General features: G+C 45.6%; 1 protein-coding gene across 3 annotated transcripts in view; it reads left to right on the plus strand.

Moving 5' to 3' along the window:
- The window catches only part of PDGFA (platelet derived growth factor subunit A), a 46,982-nt gene extending 33,973 nt beyond the window's left edge, over nucleotides 1-13,009 (plus strand). Inside the window, exons 7-8 of one of the 3 annotated variants that reach the window (XR_012654581.1) lie at nucleotides 1,279-1,483; nucleotides 1,783-4,011. The gene's annotated coding sequence lies outside the window, so the exon portion shown is untranslated. Of the gene's footprint in view, nucleotides 1-1,278; nucleotides 4,012-12,619 lie in introns of those variants that run through there. The other 2 variants (XM_075058875.1, XM_075058874.1) reach the window with 2 other exon arrangements.
- Nucleotides 13,010-14,656: the final 1,647 nt, after the last annotated feature.

The following is a 14,656-nucleotide window of genomic DNA, read 5'->3' on the forward strand; positions in this document are numbered from 1 at the left end:
TTCTACACCCTAGAAGGCAGAAATACTGCACTGCATCTTACCTAGCTGCAGGGAAGACAGCATTTGAATGACTAAGGATGAACATGGTAAAGTCGATGCTGATGTTCTCAATCAGGTAGTGAGGCCAGCAAAGTGAGAATAGCAAAATGGATACTCAGATTTACCAGTGACACTTGTCTGGAGAATTAATATTTGACAGACTCTTAATTTGCTCAATTGAAGAAGTAATCCTAAAATCCTGGTTTTGGACAAGGGCCTGAATCCCAAGCTACTGGATTTGCTGTTAGTGAGTTGGTGCTCTCAGAAGTGTTGTGAAACAGGAATATTTCATATTTGTAAAGCACCCAGAGATCCTACGGATGACAAGTAATAATTTTCTACTGTTTAAAGAGATCCCTGGTGCAAGCAGGCCCCTCGATGGTGACTGGAGAGCTGAGGGGATGTGCCCCAGGCTCAGCTCATGTTTTCAAGTCCAGACGTGCTGTCCCCAAGTTAGCACCAGCCAGCGTTGGGTGCACGTCTGTCGCGCAGAGTATCGCGCACATGCCGCTTACCTTGCTGTGCTTCACCACGGGAGATGTGTCCGCCTGCCAGCTCTTGTATTTCGCTCAGATCGTAAGGATAGCTTTGCTGTATGTATGAACATACTGTAGGCGCCAAGGCATTCCCATCAAGACTGAAGCACACGGGTAGTGAAGCTTGAACATTTTTTTCTTATGTACAGGCAAGGTACTTAAATATCGGGGTGGTTGCTCTTTGTATCTTTAGGCACCCAGTACTTCTAAACTTGTGGTCTCTGGAAGGCTATGTTACTGAAAATCAAGAGTTGATTGCCCTTCTGAAAGTTTCTACTCATGCTTGAAAGTGAGATTTGGACTCCTAAGTCACAAAGATGCTTTTGCAAATGTTGTATCTGTCTGTCTGCTTCTCTATAAATCAACCTGCTTGGCCTGAACTGAATGTTTAAATAAACAGCTGAAAGACAGTCTGATTGCTTCTTTCTGAGTGTTTCCCTTATGGAGCGCTTGGGGTCACATGGCATCTGCTCTGACCTTAAGGACCTGCTTTCTGGAGGCTTTTTTACGATGCTAACAAACCCCACATTTTAACTAGCTGTTAAATAAACCAGTCAGTGGTAACTATTCAGGACAGGGATTAGAAGAGTATTCTTACTGGGATACAAGATGGCTCTGTCCATGTGCTGGCCAGGGATGAAGGGCTGGAAAACTGTGTGGTGGAAGAGACGATTAATGTGATTTTCCACAACTTTCCTTGCAGCTGCATTTTTGAGGAGAGAGAGAGAGAGAGATGGCTAGGCTTGCAGTAACATGTTGTGCCGTCATAAATGCTACAGCCACCATCTGTTTCCAGCCCACGACTTGAAAGAAAACTGAGCAGTAATCTCATAATTCACATGAGCATTTTACACTTGTGAACCCTTCCCAACCTTTGTCTAATAATGAAGGGAGTGCATGGTGCTAAGGTTTGTATTTTTCCTGCACGTATTAGTGTTTATTTGTATGTCTCTTTCTGTTTTGTTGGGTTTTTTTTCCACGGGCCCATGAAAAAAATTTCTCTGGGAGGAAAATCAGACCAGTTCCATGGTCAAAAGAAACATAATAAAGGTAAAATCCCAATTCCATTGAACTTGCTGGCAAAATTCTCCAGGAGGAGGTGCATTTAACATTCCTCACTGTGTCTGTCTTAGTTACTTGTTGGTTAAAAGAAAGAAAGACATTAGAAAGTGAAGAGGCGGGTTGCTGAACTGCTCTTTCCTTGCAGAAACAGAGCTGCTAGAATAGCTGGACATGCGCATTTTAAACCCGCACCATCAGATAGGATGGTAATGGTAGGTTGGATTTTAATGAAAACAAATTCTTCTGCTAATCTTCGCTTCGGGCTGGCCCTCCTTGGGATTAAGGATACCACCTGCTGTGCCAAAGACTTGCTCAGGTTCGAGGCTGCTGGTGGGTGGGAAGAACACAAACATCTGAGAGTGACTCTGGTGAGCGATTGCAGTCTGTCCTGTTGCGGTGCCCTCAGGGAAGCCAAAGAGTTCAGATCACTTAGTTGATGGAAATACTGCTCCCCTCCAGCCTGCAAAGCAAGGCTAGCATCATTGAGGATTTCTTTTTGACTGTTCTGCAAAACCAAGGGCTGCTGTTTCTCTGGGCCTCCTCTCGTCTTTGGACCCAATTTGCACGCTTCCTCCTAGCACGGCCGAACTGGCTGAATGAACTCCTGCTCTCCTCTGGCCTTAGAAACAATGACTTCATCATCTCGACCAGACTGCAGAGCAGTTTAAGGATGAAAGGGCTTCTCATTTTATATATCCCACTGCTGCTAGAACTATAAATCCTTGATGGACTGAGTTTATAGCAAACTGCTACTGCAAGCAAGTGAAATTTATTTTGTCTTGTCATATGTATGGTCAAACTGTCCAAGCAGTTGCCAACCAACTGAGCTGCTGATGGGCGACCCATTCAATCTCTTCTCATTTTATTTAAAAAAAATAAATAACTACCAATCAAAGAAACTTATTTTGACATGTGCTACCTGTTGGGTGATCCTCAGTATCTCCAAGATGTGTCCATAAGTGGAAGAATGCTGCCAGCTGTTGCCAAGTCCAGCAAACATGACATGAAGTTCCACCAAGAAAAGGTTTGTGGGCTCATTAGGATTGGGGACACGTTAATGGCCACCACCTTTTTTAGTACTACTTGCTGTTCTGAACATGTTTGGTCAGGTAGCAAGGGTGCACAGAGGCCACATCCAACCACGTAGACCTCTGCTTGAATCAATGACAAAGCTTCATTGACCCGTATATGGTGGTGGTCCTTTTTCTGTTTTGCAGTTTGATCAAAGATGGATTGTTGGTGGATCTTTGGGGTCTAGAAAGCTGTCCTGTGTCTATTTTGGTGCCTTGTGATGATAGATGAGCTAAAAAAGAGATAGTAGCGACTCTTCAAGCTGATGGAGTCTGAATCACATATATTTCTGTATCATTTTCTTACAGAGTGAAAAAGCCTGAAAAGTTACCTTATTTTTATTTTATACCCAGGCTAATTAATTATAGCTGGGGGTGTTGGGAGCTGTCGTATTAAACAGCCTTTCCCCGCTTACTCCTCTTGTCCTGCCAAATTCAATCTCTGTAGCCTCCCACCCCCGCATCTGTAGTTTATGGTCACATCTGGAGTGTCTGCCCTGCACACGTGCTGGTAGGAGCCTTCTCCCTGCTGGCACACACATCGTGGCCTTTGGTGTCCGTGGGGTCACAAGCATCTTTCCCGACACTTGTTTTTGTGTGAAAAGGAGAGTGAGAGGGGGCACGGGAAGAGCAACGGCAGGGAAGGCCTCTGACATGAAATTCCCAGGAACAGGATTTGCACATTTTATGACCGTTCAGATGGAAATGCAATGGAGCTGAATTACTCCTCCTTAATCCTGCTTTCTCACTTTCCTCCCAGCAGCCTCCTCCCCTCGAGCTTAGGTAATACAGAAGCTTATAAACAAATCCCACCGCGTGAAAAATAGCAAAGGGGGGAAAAAAAAGGACCTGGGTTAGGGCTATGATGGATAGACAGGTGGAAGGCAGGCACCAGAAGGGAGGATGAATGGTAAAAGCCTTTGATGGAAACACTAAAGAGCTATTGAAAATCCAAGGGGTGGGGGGAGGGAGGAGAAAGAATAGCAGGAGGAGGGAAAGCAAGGGAGCCGTGCCCCCCTTCCCCCCCGCCCTCTTTCTCAGGATGTTGAAAGTATTTGTCCTTCGTTACAAAATGATTGAACTGCCGCCAGGCCAGGCCACCCTTCCAGCCATTGCACTGGGAAACTGGCACTTCTGAAAGCCTCGTCGCCTCTCAAATTTTATAGCTTTCCCTTTTTGTGGGAGTTTTTGTGTTGTGCTACTTGCAGGATTGTTTTCAGATTTGCTGCGTATCAAAGAAACTATATTTTGTTGCTCTGAGAAACACAGAATCCAGGTAATGAAAGGAAGAATTAAAAAATAAAGGCCCATTTTTATCAGAATACCCAGCTGTCTGCCTTTTATTGAGTCAGAATTTCATGCATTTGGTATTCATGATGTTGCATTAATATTCCTTTGGTTTATCTCTAGCGCTTTTTGAAGGAGGAATTTCATCCTGTAAATAAAGCTTCTATTTTACTGATGTCTCTGTGTGCACAAAAGCAGTGCCTGTTCTTGATAGTCAGAGTAGTGAGGATGATCCTGTTATATCATAATTAAAACGGTTTTTGCATCAGGCAAATGCAGACAACAGGGAAAAGATAATCTTTCCCCTTTTCAGAATGGTCCCTGAAGTTCTGCGATGTCCTTGTCCTGCAAGATCTACAGATGGGAAGAACTATTGAAGATCTGCATATGAGACTCTTACTGCTGCCGGAGGCCGTATATATATCATGTATTTGTATGTGTATGTATTTATATAAGCCTGATGCTTGTATTCTCAAGAATTAGATCTGGGTGTCTGCAGACGCATCCTCCACCCAGGCTCTTGTTAACCAGGGGAGGACCCAGGGCTGTGTTTTCTGCCTGATGCCACTCTTGTGCCGTCGCTGTCGGAGAAGCACATCGCTGTCAGAGCTTGAGCTGCCCCGGCCAGGCGGGGTGAGCAGGGTCCTGGCTATCCCCCCGGCAGGTACCGGCTCTGCGTCCTTCCATCGGCTGCATCGCCCTCGACGCAGCCCCAAGGGCGCTTCTCGGAGTAAACAGGGCAGACAGTCAGCTGTCTGGTGCCTCCAAGATTAGATCCCGGGATTAGGGCTCTGACGGGCTGGCCGTGCCATATAATTAAAATAGGCCTAGGAGAGCAGGGGCAATGTGCAACCCGTACGCAGCTGAATAGCACTTTCCACGTAAACATCTCCAGCGCCTGGTTTCGTTCATTAATGTTTGCGGTGCCCCGAGAGAAGTAACACTGCCTTCATCCCCACTTCCAAAAGAAGAGAAAGGGTAGGTGATCTGCTCAAGGTTAGATGGGGAGTCGCTGGAGATGGTGCTTCGGTCTCCTGCCTTCACAGGAATTTGCTGCAGTGACCAAAGCAAACAGCCCCTGCTGTTACAAAGCCGGACCGTGGCGTGTCATTCACACTTTGTATCTGAGATGCTGTGTCTGGGAAGGTATCGCTGTCCTTGCAAACTAACTTCTAGTTCTTGAGCGTGGGTGAGCACTTGTCATTGTGCCAGGATGACACAAAGTCTAGAAATTATGATGGCAATTCAGGTCATGGTATAACAGGGGAAAAATGCTGCCTCAGAAGTGTCCCCGTCTAGTGTCACTGCTAGTGATTATTTAAGCTGTAGGACACGGCTGTGGCAAAGATCAGGTCGTAGCTGATATGAATCATGCCTTGAAATAACACTTTCCTTCTTACATTGTGAAAATTGCAGAGGTATGGGAAGTGAGGGAAAATAGGATTTCCCTGGAGGTTAAAGATTTTCCTTTAATCAGCTTTCATAATGTTAATTAAATGTTTGGAACAATGGCTCGGTCCCGGGATCCGCCCGCTCTTGCATAACTATCTCACAATACCGTTTTCACTTTCATGTTTATTTGCCAGCATGATTCAAAGTGAGAGCTGAGCAAGGCTCCCGCACCAAGGAGCTACTTGAGTTTTGGGAAAAACTCCTTCTCTTACCTCTCCTAGAGAGAGAAGACCCAAACTCCCTCCCCCTGAGAAGGAGCAGCCTAGAGGCATCACGGCACTTTGACTGTCATCATTACCCCGTCTGCAGATGGGGCTAATAAAAACTTACGGGTATTTTGAGACTGGTACATACAAATATATACCCACCCATATGGAGAAATGGGTGTGTTTATAGAGGTTGGTACATGGATAGATGTATTCTGGGTAGGTAAGATATATTACAGTGCCACTTGTTCCCTGAATTTTTCTTTCTGTAGCGTAGTTGCTATGTGCCCATGGGAGCCATCGTTTCTGGTCCTTTGAGCAATGGGCTTAATATAACCCAGGCTTGTATCACACACACACAAGAGTACTCGGGGGGGGAAGAGAAAATTTGGGGAATGGTTCACAGGCAGGGGATGACATTGATTTCCCCAGGGGCCTCACCCCATGGGAAGGAGAGCTATGCTGGGCATATTTCCACAGCCCAGGAGGTCCTCTTGGTGCCAGACTGGGATGGCTGTCCTGGTGGTCCGAGATGTGTCGGTATGTCCCAGAGCTGGTCTAGGGATGTGCTGAGGGCACCCACCAGCCACACGCGTGCAGAAGGGTGCACACACATACAGAGCCACAGGCTGGCCACCTTTGTTCTTCAAGCTAGAAAAGGCTTTTTTCAAAAATAAGGTATTAAAACTTAAAAATGTCAGACATTATCAGAAAAAAAAAATGAACCTATTATATTTTAGGTCAAAGTGTTATCTAGCCCAAGATTTTTAAATATGTGCAAAATGCAGTTTCTGCAGAAGGACCATTAATCAGCTGCTGGAAGAACTGCCTTTTTTAAGCTGCAAAGATGAAAACAAAAAGCTGTGAGTGCCGGGGCAGCTCCATTTTCCCATTATACAGACGGCGGGTCTCGGTGCAGGAGGGCACCTATATCCGTGCAGGCTCTTGCTTCCCTAGCAACATGTTAACATCTTTGCAAAAGCTGTTTAAATACGCCGAGCCACTTGCCACGCAAGCTCTCTCCATGGCAGTTTCCCTGTTGACACATGCTTTTGTCTGCTTAGAGGAGGTGCTCTGTAAACATAGATGTTAGACGGTTTTTATGTTACTTATTTCTGATTCATTGGTTCTAAATTAGTAGCCCAGAGGCACATACCTTTCATACAGGCAGGGAAGGGATTGCCTCTCTTCTCCCCACCTTTGGAAACTTTGACCTGCTAAGATCACAAACTGTAGGAAATCTCGGAGGCGAAGTCCCAGGTACCGCCAGTAGTAAAAGCCTGGAGTAAACAGATAAGGTGTGTTTGAAAGATGTTTTAAGGGAGCTTGGACTATCTGGCTCAGTTTCTATATACCACAGGCAAGATTAATTTCAAGACTGATTTTGATACCATGAAGGCTTCTTCCTTAATATAGGAATTGGCTGTGTAATTAATATATAATTTTTTTTTTCCTCCTGTTTGGCAGTGCAGGACACAAGGAATCGAAACTTCTTCTCCACACCCCTTTGATTAGCGCAGGAGTGGCAGGAGGAATTTTTTCTCTCTTGGTCATTGTGGGCAACCTTTGAGCCCAGCCCAGCTTTTCCACCCTGTTCCCATTAAGAAGCCACAGAAGCCATGCGAGTGAGCCCCCAGCCAGCTGGGAGCCATCAGCTGCCTTCAAAGCCTTGGCCAGCCCTTCTGTGATAAATCTATGGCGAGGTGTGTAATGTGCGTGGTATCAGCCCAGTATCCCACACAGTTCCTGTCCCAGCAGGGATGATTTTTTTAAAAAAATAAGAGTACAAAAGGGAAAAACCCATTTTTTGAACTTTTAAGTCACTTTATGGAGCAGTCAAGGGTATTGGGTTTGGGTCTTCCTCGTCTTTAACCAAGGGCTGCTGTCTGTAGGTTTTATCATAACCCCCTTTCGCAGGGGACGGGTGGCAAAGCCCTGAAAGCTGAACTGTTCCCTCCCGGATCCTCCCTTGCAGATGGCAAACGACATTATTAATTTACGCACGAAAGAAATGCAGAATCCTGTCTGTACATTTTGGGCTGAGACAAATGAAAATTTTGTTGTCAGTCTGGCTTGGCATCACCTTTCCAATTCTCTTTTGTTTTCTCTCCCCGTGAATCATCTCTCCGTTTCACTTCTCTTTTGTTTGTTCCATAATTGCTGGCTTAACCTGGAGGCACGAGGCTTCCTTGTGGAAACATCACCACGCTGTCAGTCAGCAAAGGAGAGGTGGTACAGCTGGTACAGTCCTTCCTCCCTCTCAGGAGTGAATGAATCATCCCTTGAATATGCAATATCATCCAGGACAGGAGCCAGGATCCTCAACAGGCACATGAATTCCAGCATCTCTGGAAACATTATTTCCACATTTTGGGCAGACTAAGAGACAGTAAGTAAATAAGCAAGCTGTGGCATTTGCAATCTCTGTAGTTTTATTTAAAGTGACTGTCTGTGCTCTAAATGCTTGTGTGGGTATTAAAAATACAAAAAGAAAAGCATGTATCCTTGATCTGATACTGCCCAAGGCAGCTTCACGGTATGGCCCATTTAATGCCATTGAGCAGTCATTGAACAATTAAGAACCCACCAGAAACAGTAACTGCCTGCTTTGCTCCTGGAAACTCACACGAACCGACGCATCCCAAACCCGCTGGCCTCCGTATTTCTCCTTTGAGACAGTGTCAGTGCTGTCTTCTGGTCCCGCGTGGAGATCTTTCACATCGCCCTCGCACAGGAGCAGCGAAAGGCTCGTGGGCTCCTTCCCTCAGCCGCGTTCTTGTTCAAAAGTGTTTCCCCTCCAAGGAAAAGGCTAATTTCCCATGGCTGCTCCTGGGCTGCGGGTGGGTTGTAGCCAGGGAATCAGAGAAGATCCACTGCATGATCAGATAGTCCATGATACAGCATTTTATAACATCAACTGGTTTTCCTAGGCTCTTGTGTGCTGTGCTCATGAATTCAATAAAACTGCCCCTGAATGAATATACAATTAGATTTCACTGTTGAATGTGTGAGAAATACAATGGGAGAGGAACACTGATCTGATTGAGCAGAGAAATACCGGTCAGAAGGGCTACGATATTGTTTTCTCTACTCTTATTAATACCAATAGCTAAGACTTCTTCTGCTTTGTTTTCATGCCAAGGTTACAGCTACATTTTAACCTTCATCAGTCCTTCTGACGATAATGGTGAAATACCATTAAAATTATCTTCCTATATGTTTAAACCGCTCTGGTGCTTTTCCAGGCAGTATTTGTGCCCCTGTTTATGCCGCAGACCCTGGTGACCCTAGAATACTTTTATTTACGACAGCATAAGCATCATTTCCATGGCAACATGCTTTTCAAGCTGCAGATTGAGGATTGCAATTTCCTAAGCAATAGAAGAAGCAATGGTGGATTTTTTTTCCTAATCAGCTAGTAGCAACTTTCATGTGCAAAACGATCAGCCACCACAAATCATTTAAAAGCTACATTATAATCAAGGCAATTTTAAAGCTCAGCATGGTTAGCTTAAAAATAAAAGAGAGTTGGATCCAGTTGTTTAATGGAAATGAAGATCATGCAATGATATCCTCACTGCTACTCTAGTAAATTGGCTTCAACTTGATCTGCGATGCAGCCTAATGAGGAGCAGAGCAGTTTACTTCACTAGAATGACACATTATTTACAGGAAGACTACTACATAATTATAATCCTATATGGTTTTGGACAGTGCTTTCCCATATTGGAGGAGACGGCAAAGCCTGTTTGAAAGCGGTCCAAGCTATCAACAAAGGAATGTTATTAACAGATATGTTGGTTAGCGGCTCACGTGAAATTGCACTTAGTGCTTTCTGCCTTCAGAGAGCACTGGGGTGGAGCTGATCCCCGAGATGGAAAAGCTGCCTGTGCACACGCATACGCCAGCGGAGCCCTTCCCGTCGTTGCGGGCAGAAATACAGAACCGAGAAGCGTTGCTTCCCTCCCCAAAATCAATTTTCAAAAGTGCTAAGCGTTGTCACCCCACAAATAGGGAAGCCGAGGTGCAGAAAGATGCAATGATGTGTCGGCGGTTGCCCCGGTTGACGGTCAGAGGTGTTCCCTGGAGGCCCAGGACACCACCCCGTCTGCCGGGGGCCATGGCCCGTTTATCAGAGTAAGGTGTCTGAAGGCTCGAGCCGTCCCCTGCTCCGCCAGCTTGGTGCCCAGCATCGCTGGGACCATCGCTAACTCACTGCTAACAGCACTTCTCACAGCTGCTCTTCTCCCCATCTCTCGCTGGCAGAAAATTTGCATTAAAAATACCGCTTTAAGGAATTCAGAAAAAGGTGAGGGTGTTCTTTCCTGTCGGATTGTCCTTGAGAGCAATGAAATCTCGCTTCATACCCAGGCTGGATTTGATGCTGACCTGGCCAAGCCCAGGGAACCGCTACGAACCCAAATGGGTGGGCTTAGCAGAACTGACTCAAACCTCTCCATATTATCAGTTACTCATGTCTCCGATTTCCAAGTTAGACCTTAATGGTGAAGGTGTCACTATAGAATTAGCAGAGATAAATTGTCAAAGTCATGCTAGAAATTATTTCAAAGAAAATAGGAGTTGCTGTTGATTTTTTTCCCCAGAATTATTTGGGGTGACAGGTAAAGAAATATTAACTACATTCTGTAATGGTAGACGTATGTTCCTACTTGATAAAAATTATGTTCATACTGATTTGCTTTGGGCCTCCAATATTTTTTGGGGCAAAACTTCCACTGGTTTTGAAAGCATTAAGACAGCAGAGGGGGTCTCCACGTTTAAGGGACCCCCACGTCTCGCAAGGTACAGCTGGTCATTAACTTGCCTTGGGGGAAGCTGAGTAAAGGCTACTTTTAAACACTAGATTTTCCATACCAGGGACTGATTAAGTTAGCATTCTGGGGTGTTAGTTATTGGACCAAGCATGCTGCAGGGCTCAATGTCAAAAGTTTTCCGGACATCAAGAACTGCAAGAAGCCCTGGACTAGCTGACCTTTAAAGGTCCCTTCCAATCCAAACCATTCTGTGGTTCTGTGATTCTATGGCTAAAGCCACTGCGTACCAGTGGGTAAGGCCAGCCTTAGCACCCCAGCATCCTCCACCCTTTGAAGTCGGTTGTCAGACTTGATTTGGAGTCCGAGCACCTGAGTTAGGAAATCAGGGAACCACTAAATATGTTCTGCCCTAGGGAGAGCGCTCACCCTCATGCTGGCTGGCGATGGAAAAGGAGGAAGGTTTTTCAGCCTGCTCCTACGGTTTCAGACTTGAACTTGGAACTGTTTGTTTTTGCTACGCCACCCCTTCCGCCCTAGTTAATAGTCAACTTTGAAACCCAGCTTTATGTCCCATGTGTTTGATTTACATTTCAAATGCAGGGCCAGCAGGGCAGGCTGTCTAAATCACTTGTCAGCACAAGGGAAGGAGGTGACACAGTGGGAGGAAAAAGTGAGACGCGGCTATGGCCCAGTATAAACCCTCAAGCAGCTGGGCAATGCTGTTACTGGGAGAGTCCCCAGCAAGCGACAACTGCTCACCTTGCTCAAAGGTTGAGGTCTAACCCAGGCAACACACAGGGACCAGCTTGTCTCCTTTGATTTACACTCGATTCCTCCAACTCTACAACCCTGCATCCTGTTTGCCTTATCCGCTGCAGCTGTACGTGGAGGTGAGGGCTTGGAAAGACCTAGCGAGAGAAGTTTCTTTTGAAACCAAAAATAGCCCGCCATGATTTTATTATTTTTTTTTGGTCAGCATGTCGCAATCTTAAATTTATCACCGATTTGTAGCTGAATTGACATACAGGAAACCTATCTAATCGCAAATCGGAGGGCACAGGGCAGAGCAAGTTCACTGGCCACTCTTGAAAACCGTCTGGCTGGAAATATCATTTTCAGCTGCTCTTTGATGAGGTAACATCAAGGAGCAAAGTGACTGCACACACCACACGGGCCAATGCCAAATGGTTTGCAGGGCCAGCCAATGCGGCATTGAAGAAAGGGGAAACTTTTGCAAAATCGGTAAAAAATGAATTAGATGGGTTTTAAAGCTTAAAGGGTTTTAAAGGTTCCAGACTGTTTACTCTGAATGACACAAATATGACCGGCCCGTCCTTAGAGACCTTCACGGACCTGACCTGATGGATGTGGTGATGCCTAATCCTGCCCTCGCTGATGCTGCCCGGAGTTTCGACAGCTCACGAGCAGAGTCTTGCTGCCTGCCGTGTGCTGCCCTGATGTGTTTGTACAGCAGGACGACCTCTTCCTTTCATCTTTTTAAATTAAACACAAGATCCTCGGGCTGCAGAGAGAACAACCCCTCGTGGAGATGGCAGGTGGAGGAGCCAACGCGGAGCCACAAACCCGGCACCATCAGAGGCCGGTGTGAGCATCGTGTCTCTCCAGTGAGCCCACACGCCCCACAGCTTCCCAAGATTTTACTGGAAATAGTCGTGGCTGCTTCTTGCGAGCATGTTAAAAACTACCTGCCAGGTCCAGCCGATGTAAATCTCCATAAATTCATTCACCAGCCTTATTCCCGGAGAACTGCCGCTTAATGCTCTGTTTCTTCATAGCTGCAATTTCTCTCAGTTTATTTTAACGACAGTGCCTTGCTCTCGGTTTCACCGCACACGTCCTCTATATTGCTAAAAAGGCACTGACGAACATGAGTTGTATTACCAGAAATCACATTCCTGTTCCTGTTCCTTGGCACATTGCTCCCTCATTTCCCATTACCATCCTATTTTAAGACTGCATGCATGACATACCTGTCAGCCAGATCCTCTCAAATATTTATCCAGTAATTTAATCAGTGAATTTCACGGCAGGTTGCTAACTACATTGACGATTTTCTCCTCATTCAGGCTTGGGTTGTGGTGTGTTAGGGAGCTGGAAGGCTGCAGGTTCACGGGGCTGTATGAACTCAATGAAGTTTATAAACTGTAAAGAATTTCTCCTTTTTCTTGCAGCCTTCAGCCCTGTGAGGTGCCTCGGCTGTGTGCTGCACTGAAGGGGAAGGGGAAAGCGCCGGAGACTGCTGACACTTGGGCATCGACGTGACCCTGCGTCAGCCTCAGCTGTGGGCCAACGTCCTGCACGCGCCGAGGGCGAAGCAAACAGAAGAGGGGCAGAGTCCACTGAAACAGAGCGTGATGGATTTTAGCTTTAAATTTCAGAGGACACCCCCTTTTTTCCCCTCCTCCTAATCCCCAATGTGTCTAAAGCCAGTCATTCAGGAGAGAGAAACTACAGCCTTTCACAGGAGGCTACTCCCCCCCCAAGAAAACTATTTCTTAAGCCAATCCCAGTTTCCAGGCTAGAACAACTTTAGGAGATACACCAAACCTCCAGACTATGCTCTTGAAGCCCACCATGATCCCAGGCTGGAGCAGTCCCAGTCAGAACGAGCTCCCCAGAGCCAGACACCAAGGCTGAGCCCCCCAAAGCCATCCTGCTGGGTGCCCCAGGGTGGGTAAGTCCTGGGATCTAGTGGTTTGGCCAGTCAGCCCTTTCCTCACCTCAAAACGGGGCCTCAAAGAAAGGGAGGAGCGAGAAGTGACACCCTTTTATAGTGTGAGTAACAGCTCAGCAATATGTTCCCCTGGGGCAAGGTATGCTCCACACTCAGTGATTTCAAAAGAAGTTTAAAAAAAAAAAAAAAAAAAGAAGGAATGAGGAACTAACTCAACACACCCTGTGGGTAGGTTCTGGCTTCCCTGGGGAGAATTATAGTCTAAACTTCCAAATAGTATCTGCTTAATGTGTTATAAACAGCTTTTCCTTTTTCTTGTTCCCCCTCCTCAAACGTGAAATCACTGCTTCTTTACCAGATAATGCTCTGCCTTGACAGGACGGGAGAGATGTTGTATATGTGTAGGTATAGATACTCTATCATCTGTTTCCATTAATAGGTATTAAGAATAGGGATAGAAATGATAATCTCACTCTGTTGCATCCTGTGCCCAGTCTCCAAGAATCCTGTTACTTAATGTTTGAAACATCCTTCAGAGGTAGATGAATATAATCGCCCCCCACTCATTCCTGGCTCTGGAAATGGCAGCGCACTTAGAGACACGCTTACCGCAAGCACTGGCTTTGGCTACAGCAATTCTGCACCGAACGTCCGTATACTTAAGGGCTTTGGCGGACTGGCTGAGCTAGTGTGCTTGATATCTTGCAGGATAGGGTAGGAAGGCAGAGAGAGATTAAGGATTTTATCATGTTCCCAGGAAAGTTCAGTACAGAGTTTCATTGATTTCTGTGGAAGAGAAGCCATCCCTAAATAGTTTGCACAGCTGGGAAAGAAGCCCAGGAGATCCCAGTGTTCCGTCCTTTCCTCTAACCATTAGGCTACGCTTCTCCTCGAAGAAATATGGGACATGGGGGAATTTACACTCTCTTACAACCATGCAGGTTGCTCCAAAAAGAAGCAATATTCTTATAAAATAACTAATACAAATCTATAATAATTGTGTAGAAATACAACTAATCCTGCAGCAAACCCCGCAGAAAGGCTGCATTAAGTATAAGTGCGAGGCTGGAGACCGTGCCTTTCAGAATACCTTGGCACTTTTACTAAAGCAGCAGATAAGTGGAGATTGATACAACCTTGTCAGAAGTGTGGATTTTTTTTTCCCTGTAGTACCCGTACTTAGCTGAAATTCCAGAAGTGATTGCATTTTACTTGGGTATATCTCCCGCAGAAGTGGCACGAGCTGTATTAGGAAATAACTTCAAACTTATTGAAATTCAAAGCATTTTTAGTATATCAGTAACCTCAAAAAGTTCTTGTTAATTGCTGAAGTAATTCTGCCTTCAGTTTTCAAACACCATTAGCTGATTTTAGCCAAGCTAGGAACATGAAAAAAATTCTAGGCTGGAACACCTCTCCTTAAGAATTTTGGAGATGCAGTCAGACTAGGTGGCTCAGTGTGTCCTGGTTTTCTCAAAGCTCTCTGAAAAAATTATAATAATAATTGCAGTATATTAGTTAGTCCTCAGGGATA

The sequence above is a fragment of the Buteo buteo genome, chromosome 27 (assembly GCF_964188355.1).
Source record: "Buteo buteo chromosome 27, bButBut1.hap1.1, whole genome shotgun sequence".
NCBI classification, from domain to species: Eukaryota; Metazoa; Chordata; class Aves; order Accipitriformes; family Accipitridae; genus Buteo; species Buteo buteo.